This window comes from Bombus terrestris, chromosome 6, assembly GCF_910591885.1.
Source record: "Bombus terrestris chromosome 6, iyBomTerr1.2, whole genome shotgun sequence".
Classification (NCBI taxonomy): Eukaryota; Metazoa; Arthropoda; class Insecta; order Hymenoptera; family Apidae; genus Bombus; species Bombus terrestris.
This window is the reverse complement of record NC_063274.1, coordinates 10998281-11015785: the sequence shown is the minus strand read 5'-3', so window position 1 is coordinate 11015785 and position 17505 is coordinate 10998281. Positions and strand designations below refer to the sequence as shown.

General features: G+C 34.8%; 1 protein-coding gene across 1 annotated transcript in view; it reads right to left on the bottom strand.

Moving 5' to 3' along the window:
* The window catches only part of LOC100649534 (torso-like protein), a 34333-nt gene extending 17674 nt beyond the window's left edge, over positions 1-16659 (bottom strand). The window contains exons 1-2 of the mRNA XM_003395992.4: positions 16478-16659; positions 15858-15920 (exon numbers count right to left, since the gene is read on the bottom strand). The gene's annotated coding sequence lies outside the window, so the exon portion shown is untranslated. The remainder of the gene's footprint in view (positions 1-15857; positions 15921-16477) is intronic.
* Positions 16660-17505: the final 846 nt, after the last annotated feature.

The following is a 17505-nucleotide window of genomic DNA, read 5'->3' as shown; positions in this document are numbered from 1 at the left end:
CATCTCCCATAAAGCATGATATTTATGAGAAATTTTCAAGATGCTCAAGTACACAAAATGCACACGACAAGCAAAATAGATCATTTTCTATAAACACGTAAAACTTTCACAAGTAGAAGTTTTTCATCTAAACTCTATATTTCTAATGACATTAATAAAAATATAAATTTGAATAAATATCCGCATTAGCCTAGATTCGACGTATAGACTCCGTGTATCGGATCTGAGACATACTTCGACTCGTATCATCTAATCCTTCACTCTCTGTAAAGATACTTTGATCCATCTTACAACAATGCCCCTTGTCTTTCACTTCGGCGAACACATCAATCACGTCCCTCGGTAACACGGGTGCAGATGAAAATGACGTGTTCCCTTCATTCCCAGCATTGCTATCGTATGACGGATTTAGAAAGGGAGACACGCAATTCGTAAATAGAATCCGCGGTCCCGTCCAACCTGGTCGCGATCAATTTTCTTCCTCGGCGACTGTTCCATTGGTTAACGGTAACGCACTTAACGTTACTAATACGCCTGAAATGCATAAATGATTACGCACGCGTTCGCGCCATTACTCAGCGACGCGTGCCGGCTGCACGTGTATTTCAAGTGTATCGAATTTACCTGATCATCGATCGATCGCACTCGATATTCGTTAAAAATTATCACTTAAACTTGCCACTGATTTCGCAAATGCGATGTACGCTGATAGAACACGCCGCTGGCGATTCTTCCGAGATATAACGTGGTTTAATTGTCTATTCCGCATACAGATCTGAGGGCTCTGTCCTTTTCAACTACCTGCATTGGGACATTCGTTAAAGAGTCTCGTTTTCCTACAGTGACATGGACATTACCGGACATGAAATTAAGACGACTACCTTCCTGGTAGATTATCGCGCTATATTATAGATAATAAACAATGAATAAATAACCAATGCATTGTACATAATAAATAAGCAAATAAGCAATTGTTCGCTATCGAATTTCATTCTATTATACGCTATTAAACTTCGATTCATCGGAAAATAATACTTTTCCTAAAACTTGTACTGTCCAGTTATACTGTTGCACTTGTTCTCTACAGTCTTGTTCTTTGGCGAAGGCAATTCACAGTTTCTGACTTTTATCACTTTTATTCTGACACAGTTTCTGGCTGAATATTGGATTATTCCAAGACAGTCCTTTGAGACCATGTCCTTTGAAACGAGAATCATGAAGATTCTAAATGGTTGTTACACAAACGTTCAGATTATTTATAACACAGATTTCATTTTAAATATCAATTTACCATTGTGTTTGAATGTTCGTCTTAAACTAATGTCCGCAGCAAATACAGGATCGAATTGTTTGCTATCCTCTCAAGCATCGTCTACGTTTTAAAAGTCTCGTGATCGTTCGTAGATAGAGTATGAGCATATATTTAATTGCAAGGATAACTTCGATTTGTTGATTATTTAGTATCGGTAATATATATGACAATCCTCAAAATAGTCGTCTCAAACTTTCGTCTACTACTGTACATAGACAGCGCGCATTAAAATAAATTAAGTAGCTCGTACCATTACTTAACTGGAATAATTAAGAATTTGTCTACTAATAAATTTTGATATATTAAAAATGAATAAGAATAGAAAATGAATCACTTTAGTCTATATTTATGTACAATAATCACGATAAGTTTATAACAAATGTTAGTAACAAAAAAAGTAATAATTTTCTAAAACTAACAATATTTAATGTAAAAACGTAGCGGCAATATCTAATCAAATAAATTTGAAGCTGCTTTAACAATTTTAGAACAATATTGCCAGTTGAGCCACTTAAATTCATTGGAAAATAGATCTATGGAGTCTATAAACCAATAAATCATCCTTTCTAGACCATTGAGCTACTAAATTTCATTCATTAACCATTGTGCAACGTGACAAACCTATGAAAGAACTGCATAAATTTTTACATACACCGTTACCGATCTACTTCTATTTGTCGATCGTTCGATCGATCCTTTTCATGCACGCATGTACGAACGAACCCTGTGTGAAAACTTTTGCGAATGTCGTATTACAAATTCATGATTTCAATGCACAAGTGCATAGGGATCTTACTTGTATTCTGTCTCTGACAACGGCTGGGTAATTCGTTTGATGGATGATTCAATAAATTGCGTCCGTGCCTGGGATACAATTTTGTCGTGTCGTTGGTAGGATTTGTGCGTACGAGTTAAATGTATCGTTACATGTATCGATCGTGTTGTACATGAGAATGATACTTTTTGCTGATCGTTGCATTACATTGGTAGAGTTTATTAATATGGATGCTGTTATACTGCAGTATTATTCTTGTATATCGTTATGTTGGCATCATTATGTTGTTGAATATAATATCGTTCTATTATTATGTCGTTACGTTGATGGTTCCTGGGATGTTACAATATCTACTCAATCTTTATATGATTACACTTTTGCCTTGTTTCTCTCGTGTTACAATGTTATTGTATTACATTCAATCCTTTTTACTCGACATTTATTCGCTAACACGCGGAGCCTTTTTTTCTTAATAATTAATATCAATCGTTAACTATTAACAATGTTGGAAAACGTTTCGATCGAGTACAATTCTTCCGTGATATAATTACGAACAACACCAGCAACGATTGTATAATATGATAAATATTTTGTTGAAAAAGGTCGAGATCTATTGAAACGAGAAAACGAGATCTCTTTCTCCAATAAACTTCTTAAATACAAACGTAATCAAAGCGAGAGGCTCGATGTCCATCGTTGGTGTGCGAATTATACGAGGGTCAAGAAGTCCAGCTGGACTTACCCTACCGGATCACCCAAGTTTATTCCACTTCCGTTAATCGACATTCCCCTCTACATCGTAGAGACTATCCCTTCCACCATGAAACTAATTGTTATGGGTCACTGACTGAATACTTGTTGCAAGACAGCCAAAGATAACGCGAGCCGCCGACGTTGCCGTTCCAATCACCGCCACACTTGTTGCCACTGCACACTTGTTGCACTAATTCCATCGAACCAGCGATCCTGTAGTGTCGTCCCTAATTGTTCGCTTGAATGTATCTTTCTATCATTCCAGTTTTTTTTATTAAAGTCAGAAGGTTGATCGTATATTGTTATATCATGGTTATATAATAAGTATAGGTATATTATAAATAAACTGTGTGTGTGTGTGTTTATGCGATTTTATGTTTTTACGAATACGAAGAAATGCAATATCTCTTTGCGCTGATAGTATGATGATAAACGTATTAATTTTATTTGTGTCTTTTCTTTGAAGTCAAGGCATATTATGCAGTTCCATAGAATTTTTATTCAAGATAGTATAATTTTATGGAGATACCGAGTTCTGTTAAACCATTGTACGATCAATTTTATAGTAAACTTGAAAACTTTCGTTTCGATTCACTGAACATCATAATAACTATTATGCCTATTATTTTCGCTTATAAATTTTGCATAAATACATAAACGTGTATAATCTAATTGCAAGGAACTGAGATGAATGATCCATTAAATAGAGACAAAAGCGTTTGAGATGTTAAATCAAAGAAGAAGAGACATATGCTTGTTGAGAATTTAAGTTCATTAAAATTACTATAGTTGCATGTTTTAATATTAGTTAATAATTAATTATGTCATAAAATTAATATTCAAATGTCAAATGTGAAGCAGAAAGAAAGGAAGTTAAAGGTTATATGCGCATACGATTTCCAATGCATAGTAATATGCATATTTAATGATATATAATTGTATATGCGATACGCGTCATCCTTTTAATCGCTTAAGCTCTATGATATCTGACGAATGAGCTCAAGAAGCATCGTTGACTAAAATTTCCGATAACATGTCGCAGAATCTACAACGTATAATATTACTTCTGCGTTGCTTGAATTTATTGTTTTATTAAGAACTGATAAATTCTAAATTTAAGTATATACTTGAAACTAGTTTCTTACATTAATACGGAAGGAAATTTCTACTTCCTACTTTTCTAAAAATAAAGAATTAAATATTGGAATATCTATTTTGATATATTATTAAGTATAAATTGACAATACGTTAAATAATCGCAATAACAAATATCGAACTAAGGAAGAAATACGGAAAAATATATCAGAAATAGAACCAATCAATGAATTACTTTGTTTATCATTTGTACATAGTTTCACGGAACATTTAAATTGGTTTCTCGAATCCAGGCTAATAGAATACAATGTTTCCCTTTTTATTACAAAACATACGCAAAGAGACCGAGGAAAAATCACAGCACGAAGCCACGTGAAATATGACGCCGTAAAGGGGAAACACGTATATCTAAAACGAAGTCATTTGCGTGCAGCACTTTGTGTCAGCAACTCGTACTTTTTATCACAAAGCGTACATTTGCTTGCTATAATAATTATATCTGCAAATTATATCTTCGTAAATGAATTACGACCTTCGACCTTAAATAATCGTGAGAATTGCACAACTTATCCTTGACACAAATTGCTAATGATAATAATTGCCAATAGCTCGACCAATTTTATTATTGTATAACTTTTTAAATATTCTTTATATGGAAAACAATTGAGATCTCCACATCTTTGAAAGATACAGATAAGGAAAACCTATATTAGAATCTTAGTATTCGCTTAAGGTTTATGTTCGCGTTATCTCCAAACAAAATAACTTGAATTACTTACTTTTCGGTGCCAAAGCGTGCTTGTCAAGTATAAAAGAACATCTAATTGCACTAAATTATAGTAATCAAAGAGCCGGCAAGAAAATATTTGTCTTTATCTAATGAAAGTTTCGCAACCGATAACCATGGGTCATCGGTGATCCACGAAGTATGTTAATTGTAGATATCGTGACATCGTTTCCACTCTCTACTTTTTATCCAACCTCGATACGTTAAATAACAAATGTACTAATCAAACATTCTATTATTAGTTCGTTCAACATTAATAAGACCTCGATATTTACGCAACATTTTCAATTGGGAGTCGAATAAGAGAATTTGGTGGATAACGCGGTCGAGGTCATTCACTCGACCCACGTACCGTATATATGTAAATTAATTGCGAGACAAACGCGGTCTCGAAAAGCAAATGTTCCTTTTATCTGGCGACAAGACAAATTATAGATATTTTACAGCCAGGAAATCTGTCTGCAAACAGCGGTCTGTGTTTCGAGCTCGGCAACACGACCACGTTAATCGCTCGCTATTATAATGATAACTGGAGCAGTTCGCTTATTAAATTACTCATGTTTGTGACTTGCGACACTTGCATCTGAACCTTCGTAACCTCGTTCGTAGACGTTTCGAAAATCCCTATTCGACACATCCCTAGTCGATTGGAATCCTTAACGAACATTAAATATTAATGTGCGATCAGGTCGATTATATTTCCACGACGTTCCAAAGATTTTCAAAGCTTTGTTAATTCTTTTACGAATAGAAGTAAGAAATTGCATAAAACGTAAGTTATTTGGAAAGCCTCGCTTCTTTCGTATTCCACATTTTTCTTGCAACTTCTTTTCTAAAATTTAAAACAAACTATATCTATATCTCTGCTATAACTATGATTCTATATCTATCGAAATTTAATCGAGAAATTCTAGAGCACGATCGGCCTATTTAAAGGAAAATTTAAAAAGAACGCGATCTTTTTCGAACGTTTTATGATATTTTCAGCGACACGAATATTTCTGTTTTTCCGATCTGTTTTCATTCGTATACGCAAGTCTCGCTTTCACATAGCATTCTGTAATAAAACGTACGTTTACCAATGATATGTCCTCGAATAAACAAACATACACTTTGCAGCAATATCGTTATTTTACAATTAAATTATTTGTTAAATGTTCCATGATAAACGACTTCGCACCTCCATGTTGTCGTATCACGACAATCAATACTGTGAATCCGGTGTCATCCGTCGCCAACGAGCCATGATCCATTAGCTAGCATCCTAACAATTTGTGTTTACGACGCACCACGCTCGCAGGAATTACACATACGTCAATATTGAACATGCCACCGTTTATACAACTGATTGATAACGAGTCCATGGTATCCATGATATCCGTCAGCGACTTTACGCGATATCCCTTGTTGTACCATCGAAACGCATATCGCCATTGTTAAACAGCTCGAGATTCCGGATATGCGACGAAATTCCCTCGTACTTTACTGCAATTACACCGGCTACGGAAAGTATCGCCGTAAACACCTATTTTTCAACGAAGAGCTTTTTTATCATTGAAATTTCATTTTCATAGCATCAAGTTTTTATAATCATATGAAATTATACTATTAAATAGCAGAAGATTTAATATATCCGTATTTGATTAATTACTACGTAGATGCTATAACAAATACAAGGACGTGGCTTGTCGTAGTCATCGTATGTATTTTTTTGGAACGTCAGTTTTAATTTGCATATTAATACTTTTTGACGTGTTTTCTACGTCTTGAACTGTATCCTTAATTTATAAATCATCTTCCTCGCTCTTATCTCGAAAGTCGAAGCAAGAGGAGATTTTTGCAGGTTGACGGTGCAGTCTCGCTTATTATTCTTTGCATTGTCATTACTGAACGACAGGCGAAAGAAGAATATTCGTATACCTTTTACATCTTCGGGAACCAACCTGGCATTTACGGAGACATTTTAAGCGTATCTTTAGAACCGTGGAGTATAAGAGCACCTCGTTCCCGCGAATACTTGCATGCATCCATACACTCTAGCATACTCCACCGTTTCGAATCTCACAACGAAGAAAAAGCAATCTCCTTCTCCATCTGCAGACCCTTAGTTCATATCGTATTAACGCGATTGCTTAGGAAAGATCAACGAAGTTTCTTCGCTATTTTTCACAAGAGTAAATAAGAGTAAGTAATAAGAATTCAGAAAGCAGTTTAGCATGTATCAAAATTAGTGACATTAAGAAAAGGTTAATATTATTAAAGCAATACATTCGAAAAATTTAAATATTAAAATAGACATCTCGATTTGCCAATCTTCCTACAAAAGCAAAAAAGCAGAAATCGTCGACATTTTTCACGAATGGAAAAAAAGATAAAGAACGCATTAGTAAGTAAGACTTTGAATAGCGAAATGAGACATCGCTATTTATACCTGCTAAAATATTTCAATAAAAAAGGTAGTTCTCGTCAACCTTGGGCCAACTTTAAACGCGCATCTCCGCGTCGTCAATTTCCTTTACAGTCTTTCGTGTAATTTCAACCGTTTACGGCAGCTATTCTACAATGTCATTGTGTTCGATCGTGGTTATTATTCGGAAAAAGGATAAAAAGAAGAAAATTGTTCGTGCGAGGTTGCACGTGCAATTCTCTTCTGTCCACTTCACAACACATCCCGTGACATTTGCATGACGACGCTTACGATCATCTTGCGCCATGGATCTCTTCCAAAGGAACAGCGTTGGAAGAAGCGAAGATCTAGTGCCGCATGAGAAGCCAATCGCGTCAGTGGTCACGTTTCCATCGGGAATACACGAGCGATTTTGCAACGGCTGAATACAGACTTTCAGAGCCCAACGTTTCGGAGGAAACCGCTTTCGTACGGTCTTGCAGGCGGCCGTTAGTCTTCCGAGCGGTTACTTCAGCGTTGTTCAAGGAACATTGTGTAAACGCGAGGATTATTAAGGTTCGTTGCGATCCTGCTGATGCAATCCGGACGATATCGATTATTGATGTTTGAATGGTTTTGGTAATCTTATGTTCAGCATTTGATTGATCCTTTGACGACCATAAGTAAAGTAACGGATAAAAGTAAGTAAACGCGAGACGAAACGAAAGTTGGAAAATTGAGAACTTGAAAATTTAAGAGCTTGAAGATTGAGAAGTTTGATAATTGGAGAAATTGAACAATTGAAATATGTAATTCCCTATCATGTTATGATATTGAATTCTCTCGGAGAATTATTACAGGAGCAAGTCCACGTAACACTAATATCGATTGATAGCAATTTAAAACGATTGAAAGGAGAGCATATTTATACCTTCGATTCAATAACAGAGGTTGCAGCTAATTTTCACAAGACTTGTTGCAACGCTTTTCTTATATGTATGTATTATGTATATTGTACCAGTATATATTATCATGATTGCGAAAACAGGTAAATGAGAACAAATGTTGCGTTATATATTATAGAAACGTATTATCGCAGACACGATTGTAAAAAAAAAAAACAAAGAATTGTTTTAAGATATTGGAAGGTTGGTTCGATCAAATTATTCTTTAAATAAATTACAGCTATATTCTTCCTAATGAATTTCGAATGTAAAAGGATAAAAGGCAGAGAATAAAAACAGAGGAAAATGGTGGGAAAGAGAGGAGATAATTTTGGAGAATAACGTGAATGTAACTCGCGGTTGGCACATTCAACGAGTCTAACGAGTTTGCCAAAAGATACGCGTTGCATTGTTGCTTCACTAGAGAATACTCGTAGAGGATAATCGTCGAGCGCGGAGGAAATAATGATTACAATGCTTTCTTGAGCTCTGTGAGTGGTGTGAATGGCTTTGAGACATTAACCTCGAGTCATTGTAGCGTTGAGCAACAATTTCGCGGTTTATACTTGATTTGTTACCACGTAACAGCTGACGAAGCAGAGCGGAAATCCTCGAACCGCGAAAAATATTCTCAACTAAATTCCTGCACACGCATAATTCCTCTTTATTTCTTCAAAACAATTTATATTGTACGTCTTACGATTATTTAGGAATAATATCTGCCACGCTTTATTCATCTAAATTGTCTCTTATCTCGTTCCTATGCTCATTCGAGCAACATTTTCTAATTTTATAACCACGCTGTATTACAAAAGATTTGTTAACTCTTTTTACGCTTTTTAATTATTTGGATGAATGGGTGAACGATTTAGCAATCATTCTCTCCAGCACAAAGATTTCCAATAATTCAAACGATTAAATTCTTTTCCTACGAAATGACATAACTTGAGAACATTGTTATTTCAGATATGCAAATAACAGTTTTTAAACACGATATTCTTTTATCGATCAAATTTACGAGCAAAAATGACAATGATCATAAAACAAGATCAAATAATCCCTCCGATATTTTCTAATTCCTCCAACCATGAGAATCCTATCTAATTTGACAAAAATCACAAGGAGAACAAGAATTTTCTTCCTTAATTCTATCACTCTCGTACGAAGACTGTAATCTACGAGTCGCAGTATCAAATTGTCACGTTCCTTTACATCATACTCTATCGCGTGTTATCAGCAATCAGAAGCAATTAACGTCGAATCCACAGCAATTAGTATTAATGAATCAATGCCTATTGTAATTCATACAAGCGCCTCGTATCAATTAACATCCAATCAGTACAAACCATTAACGCCACAAAAGTATGAACATTATCAGACCAGCCTAACGAACATTCACTCATCTTGTTAAATCGCGCTGTTGCCTCATCAATTATTCTATACAACAACGTAACAATCGATTTTATTGATGCGATCCAATCAGTTTCTATTTATACGGTTTCACGATATGTTGATACAGATAACCGTATCAATATTTCACGGATAACGAACGAACCGATCGATCGCGGCCAATGACGCGCGTAAGGTCGTCGATTTACCTGGCTAACACGACTTGAAAGTACAAGCTCCTGGTATTTTTCTTGCAAAATCCTGTCGCGCTCGCCGGTACTATTCCGAGACCGCTTGTTCCTGGTTGAAAATCTGGGTAACTGGTATAAGGACGGTCACCCGCAATCGTACCACGTGTTATAAATCGTTCTGTCTCGCTTTTTCTTTTAATCTGTTGCGAGCTTACACATCCGCATGTATCGATACTTGCGTGTATACTACGAATACATTACCATGCAAATGTCTACGATAATAATCTTAAACGAATCTTTAGATATTCTCTTTATGGTATATCAGCTATTTATAAATAGCTTCTCCCAGTTTGTAAATCTTCTTAGAAATGCTTTTCTTTTTTACAAATAGAAATTAGTCGTAGAACAGGTATTCTAACGCAATATTCTAAATTAAGTATTGGATTTTCATCGCGCACATGGGTTTAGAATGGGATTTGGAATGAGGTGCGAGAAGGAACGGAGTTTATCGTAAATAAAGTTTATTTAACAATTATTTGACACGGTTCCTAAAGGAACTGTTGCTGTTGGAAGAATAAAAACATCGCAGAAAATATTAATCATTTCAAGCTGACGAATGTTTTTCGAGAAAATTAGCAATAATTCTTCAACTAAACACTTTTTATTGTTAGAATAAGTAACAACAGATAATACTGAAAATAATATGTAACAGCATGGTATAATAGAAGAAAAAAAAGGAACGAGAGACTTAAAGTAACATCGAGTATCTTATTATTCGTTCGTCGAAACAAAAAAAATGTCTGTTTGATAGACGATAAGGAGTATCACACAGTATTGTATTGTACAATAGCAAGAATGTGGTAGTGTATGGTACACGAATGTGCGTGAAAGTGCGTCGCGATGCCAGTGATAAATGCAATGAGAACACCGTGTGGTCCGAGTTTTCTATAGCCTTACAGCTCGTTCTTTCTTTGATAGTTTCTGTTGCACCTGCGGCTGTTCCATATCGCCGGATCTACGAATCGATTGGGATAACGCGTCGAACCTAATGAACTCACGCTCGACGGTCAGTGTTGGTTCGTTATACATGTATACTATATACTCTGGTTGATTCATAGTAAACTGTAGGTTACTTTGTTTTAGGAGAGAATTAAAATAAGGTTGAACAGTTGCACGATTCTTTTCAATTTCGTTATGGTTTTCTTGGTAGACACGTGTTATTATCTGCACACGTGACGCAAATGCTAGAGATTTAAAGTGATTGCAGGTTGATTTATGCAATGCGTTAAATTGGTAGAAATGCTTGAAACCTATACACATATTTTAATTTAATTTATAAGTCAGCTAAAATACTCTAAAAATATAAATCAACACTAACAGGATTCGTATTCTATTCTTGGTTAATGACAATAATTTTTATCTCTTGTAATGTACAAATCCTTTAAATTGATAATAAAGTACATATAATTTCATATGGTGAAATATTGCTATTAGCTTGAAATCGTATGCTTTAGAAAATTGTTCTTTTATGTTCTCCTTATCTCTCTGCTTTATTTTTAGAATCTATAATCTATAGTCAATAATTCCATATCCTTCATCTTAATTAATTTTTCTCTATTGACAACTAGCCAATATTAAACCAGTAACGATCGTAAAGTTTGAGTTACACCAGAATTTCCTTTCGTTCTTATCTTATGGCATTTTTATTTACAAATGGATCATTATTTCAGTATCGAATCAGGTGACAGATTTAGTAGCGCTAGTCACATGTACTATCACTACTATTCACCGACAGTATCATCATCTCTACACAATTTCTGCACAATCGCTGGAACAGTAGTTAATGCGATTTAGCTACCGAAGCTTCCGAAAAAATGCAATTGGCAAAAGAGAAGATTCGCATTTGCCAATTTCGCGTAACCAATTCGCGTTGATACGGTTTCGCGGACTCCTGACTCATTGTTCTAGTTTAATTTTTCTTCTACAAGTATACACGGTGGATATACTATCACGACACCCATGCGTACGAATAGCAGATACTGTTTTATACACGAACGAGCACCGTCAACGAAATCGTTACCTCGCCGTAAACGTATCCTGTCTATTAAGCAACTTACACAGGGAATAATTTCTATTATGACGCGCGTGCCCCCCTAATCCAGCTGTACTGCCACGGAGAAAGTATAATAAAGGCAATGAAAGTTCATCGTGATAATTGATTACGAAACCAACTGCTTCTGGCTCGATGCGTTACGAATTTGGGTAATTGTCGCGTGAATTTTAGTTCTCAGCATCGAATGGAAAGTTGTTTTCATTTTAATGTACGCAAATAGATATCATATTTAGGATTTTATTCTATCATTTTATTTATATCATTATCAATGACCTGGAGATACCGTATTTTTAAATTTATAAATTATTTAATTTATAAATCCGATGATCTAGAGATGATACGTCTTTGGAATATTATTTTAGTTAGAAGTTAAAGATTTGCGGACATTTACCTTGACCAACATATCCGATTCACCTATCGAATGACAGCAGAGATATCCTTGTACAATTTCGAAAATGTTGACCTTTATTCCAAAATTATTTCACATATCGTGCAATTTCCGATCAGACGATACTGAATGAGATATTACAAAAAATTGAACTTAAATTATTATACATTCAGATTCATTGCGATAAATGTAAAAATCTTTGAACGTTCAATGTTAAAATTATCATATATTTTGTGAGCAAATTAGTGTAAGATTTGTCTATAAGTCATAAGATTTATTTCCACTCGTTTTTCATTATATTTCAAGCTCAATTTCATCCAAGGAATGCTTATCCCCATCCTGTCCTTTCTTCATAAGATCTATTTTACTCGCACAGTCTGTTGAGCTATTAATCTACCTTGCAACTTCCATGTAAATCCAGACATCTGTATATTACTGCTCAAATCAAAAGCCTTGTTTTTGCACGTGTTAAACACATGTGCTCAAGCGGAGTTCGAAGTACCCCACTGTTATTTGAAAATCGAAAGCAATCGAAATTATTAATGACTTACTTGCAAACTTTCCAGACATTATTCTTGTCAGATATGATTACTCTAGCAATCACTATTCTACGAGAGAGTTCTTACTATATGAAACATTATTCGACAAAAATCATATATACATAAGCATTACATTTAAATAATTTAATAATTTTTATTAATTAATAAGATGCGAAGTTTGCAGCATTGATATACGTAGCATAATATATTACTATATTATTATTATTATTATATTGTTATAAAGAAAAATCTCTAACGTTTAAATGTTGTCATTCATAACATCGAAATTCTTTTACAATTGCACGAAAACATAGAAATCAGCCAGAGAATGAGTCCGTTAATCCCCTAAGTACAACGAGTCCAAGGCTACGTTGTCGCAATACAACTTTCAGTGGGCTCTGAGGTCTTCAGCTTAGTAGCTAATTATTCCTAGATATTTGGCGGCTCATTCTTTCGAATAATAGTATACAATTTCACAAACGACTGTACTCGAAACGTACTGTCTCTATTAAACACGAAATAATTCTCAGAATTTTCTAATTATCGCAGATAAAACAGAAAGACATGTAAAAATACGAAACAAAAGAAAACATTGTAAGATTAATAAACAATTCTCTATAATAAACTTTCCATAATATTAAGCTTTAGGCTTTTTCTCCGCTGCCATAAACATACACATAGAACGTTCAAATACTGTACATAATTCATATTTATTTGCAACAGTAATAAAAATTAAATTTCCGTATGAATAGAATTTCTCTGTACTACGTAATAAAACGATTATTGAAAAATCCAACCCTGATCGACTATCACGTTCTCACCTCCTTATATTGTTCCTGTGAATTAGCCCTTTATGCACATATCTGAATCTCATTCTTGTTTCAACAATCAAAAGTCTTGCGATATTTCAAGGAAAATTTCAACATAAAATTGAGCAGAAATTCACGAGTATCGGTAACAGTTATCTCATACATTCTCCAAATTTAAGAAATTTTTCATTAACAGGACGACACGATTGAGTGAGAAAAGCGAAAGTGAATCAAGAAACGTAGCGAGGCTACTGCTATTATTTTAAATACGACAAGGTTCGCGCGCATCGCAGATTAACGGTTTTAGTCAATGCTAACGGTGCATCAAAACGAACCTAATAGACGAGCTTTTTGCAATCGATTCCACAGCTATTGATTCGCCATTCGAGCATCGGTCATCGCGAACAATTCGGATAGAATTTCGGAACGCAATCCGATGGTCTCGCGGAATGTAATCCAACGTTTAGCGTAGCGAGAGGTTAAATAACGCATTAGGTAAGTCGATACGCAATGTTCGAACAGTAGACTCACGTGCAGCTCGTGTATACATGTGCACCTTCATTTCGACGGTAAGTTCACTTCCTGAATGGAGACCTACTTTACCAAGTGGCTGACAGATCGGTTCCATGAGCTCGAAATGTATGAAGAAATCGTTTGGTGTTCGTTGAAAGTGATTTTTATATCATTACAGACATACGTGCGAGTCTAAATATAGGTTAATGTTATGTTATTGTATTTATAACGTGTAATGTCTATATTTGTAGATAGTTTGTAGATAGTAATACTAATTTGTAGTAGAAAATTTTTAACTACAGCTTGCAAGGGATGTTGGGATTTTTTCAGAAGAAACTTGATGACTTTAGATTAGTTTAAACAATTTTCTAGAGTTAAATTAATTGAAGGACAGCAGGTTTATAATAGTAGTTGGCACTTGATGCAATTGACGAATTAATACGAAAGTTGGCAGGAGAACAGCGATACATTTGATTATAGAGAACTATATACTTTACTGATTCTAAAGTTTTGGTTGGCATATGTGTAAGTAGTTGTATTTGATGCGTAAGCAATGTTAATAATTATCTTTGGCTTGTGTCGTAATTTAGTTAAACTAATAATTAAATTATACATGTATATAAATATATAGTGAAGTTTTTGTTTCGTTAAATAGAAATCATATGCTTACTAACATAAATTGTTCCATCAATAATACATCGAGAAAATCAATAAAAGCTATAAAAGATTTCTAGAAAGATCGTTAAAATATCTATGCGTGTGTATGAATGTGTATGAATCACAAACATAATTATATGAAAGTGCTATCAGAACTTTAAAACATTATTCAACTATTCAGATTTACTTTACATAAGATATATGGAATGATATTATCATAAATTTTGTTTATCTTGATCATTTTCAAAACTATACGTCAGAATATCTAACAAAATAAAATATCGTTTTGTATACATAGTGAGTTTGAAAACATGCATTGTAAGCAGCACGTGTTTTTTCAACCATTGATTCTCACGACTGAGCATATTCAATATTACATATACAGAATATTTTTCTTCGTCCCCTTTCTTTCTTTCATTTCCTTATTTGAATAAGATACTGCTCAATTGAATTTTCATGAAAACGACCGAACATTGGATACGTTTCAAGAGCCGACCTTACCCCGATGCTAAAAGCAACAAGGTGCACGAAAGATGGATCAGGACATGAGTATGAAATAAAAAGACACGAAACCCTCAAATTCTCATTCATGGCGCCGCAGAGGCGACTGGGTATCTGATGACCAAACTATTTATGTGACGATAACAATGAACTCTCATAAAGCAAAGAAGCTGTAATTAAATTTCCCACCTACCTGTTAAGAAATAATCAGTCTCATAAAAAACATTTCCATGAATTCTATATTCTATATAATTATTCTATATTCTATATAATGATCAGGATCATCTTGCACAATTCTACTAACATTACTAACAAAAGAAGCCACGTTCCAAATTACAACTATTAATAAGTATCCTTGCATGCCGTTAACATTGTTTAGTAATAACGCAAATGAAATTTCACAAGTCAAGTTGGCAAATTATAAATTCATTATTCTATTTGATAAAAAATGATTAGATTGTAAAAAAGATGTCTACAATAATTGCTAACCTGTCAATCTACTAATACATATTATGTATTGTAATCGATAAATTATTATGCAAGAAAAGTTCTTGGTCTCGACCTTATCCGTCGATATTATCGCGCATCGACTTACTTCGATTACTTCGACCGAGCAGTCAAGTCTCCTCTTACAAAATATTGACGTTAAATCGATAAAACTGCAACACCTGCATAGACTTAAAAAAGAGCAATTGATAGGCTCACCTGGATGTCTTAAGGATTCTCCATCTCTCTTTGTTCGCAGTTACTCTTCCAATCTTGCCGCAACTATATAGATCCACCAACAGAACGTATCAGCATTTCTTTCAACGAGACTCGTCGTTTCTCACTACTAAATCACCACTGTGGTTCTTTCAGACACACTCCTCGTGCACTTTGAGTTATTCTATCTCGTACCAAATGACAAACATCCGCTTAACCTTACTTTGATAATGTATTACATCAACGATCAAACTTGATCACTCAATGTCACTCAGTCTCCAATTAAATTCAAACCAATTACCACTTACTTTCTTCAAATTCATACATGCAATTTGTTAGAAATATTAATAGTTTGTGCGCGGATAAGACGTTGTCATTGCGCAGGATCGTACCGGCAGTTTACGCGGTCTTTTATTTCCCGCGCTCTGAATCGGTCGTTGTGAATGTGACCATCGATCGATGTTGCGAATCTTTGAGGGCAATCGATCGATAAAAAACGAAATCACCAGTCTCTCTCTCTCTCTCTCTCTCTCTCTCACTCTCTCTCGCTTTCTCTTTCTCTCTATCTATCTATCTATCTATCTGTCTTTTTCGTGTTCTGATCCTGAACGATGTATTCTCACGTGTGGCGTGTCTTTCCGTTCGTTCTTCTTGTCACGTTGGGAATCGCCGCGTTCACCACCGACAACGATCGATCGATCGATCACGATCGACGCCGTTCTCCGTTGACGATCCCGACGTACCACGATCTCACCGTGAGCAGCGAGCCTTCGCGACTGCGGCCGCTATTTCGTATCTACTCGCTGTGAGCGAACGATCACCGGTGAATGCGCGCGCGCGCCTGTGTATAGTAAGTGCCTTGCTAACTGGCCGGAATTCTGCCTTGCCAGCTGACCATAGCTATCCCTGCCATCTCTTAGAAGGGACTTCGTATAGCAGAGCATTGTATCGTGGATTTGTTAAAAAAGTAAATCGTCAATTTTAACATAAGAATTAATTCTAAAAGTACAGTATTTATTAAGACGAGGATGTTGTACTTACTGCATAAAATTATACATATTTCTTAACTTGTCATAATAGAAAATACAGAAAGTATTTGTACAGCGTTCAAATATATAAAGTTTGATATCATTTCATAGTACATAATATTCTTTCAAATGACTAAAAGAGATTTAATGCCATGAAAATATTTCATTGGAAAATGAGGATATGTGTCAATACAACGGTATTAGTATGGAATGCTGAAAGAAAGAAATTCTTATCTGTTAATTGATTGACCAATTAGTAATTTCTTGCTTTAAGTTTTCTATCCGATAACGACTTGCTGAAAGATTTACTTTTCTTCATTTTCATAATTTCCTTAATTTTCTATTTCTTCCATTTCGCTTGTCCCAAGTTCTAACATTCAACTCTTTACATACAATTCTGACGTTATAATCTCCGTAGTATCTTAGATTAAATCTAATATCACTTACAATACCTTTATCGTCTTTCACGTCCATATAGAATTCTTGCTTTTAAGTATTGCATGTCTTAAGCCTTGTATCAATTAACGAAATTCATTTCCACCTTGCGGTCAGTTAATAAGGCACTACTGCATACAACATCCTGCATACATAAAACGATAATAAACGATCGTTCACGCACACAT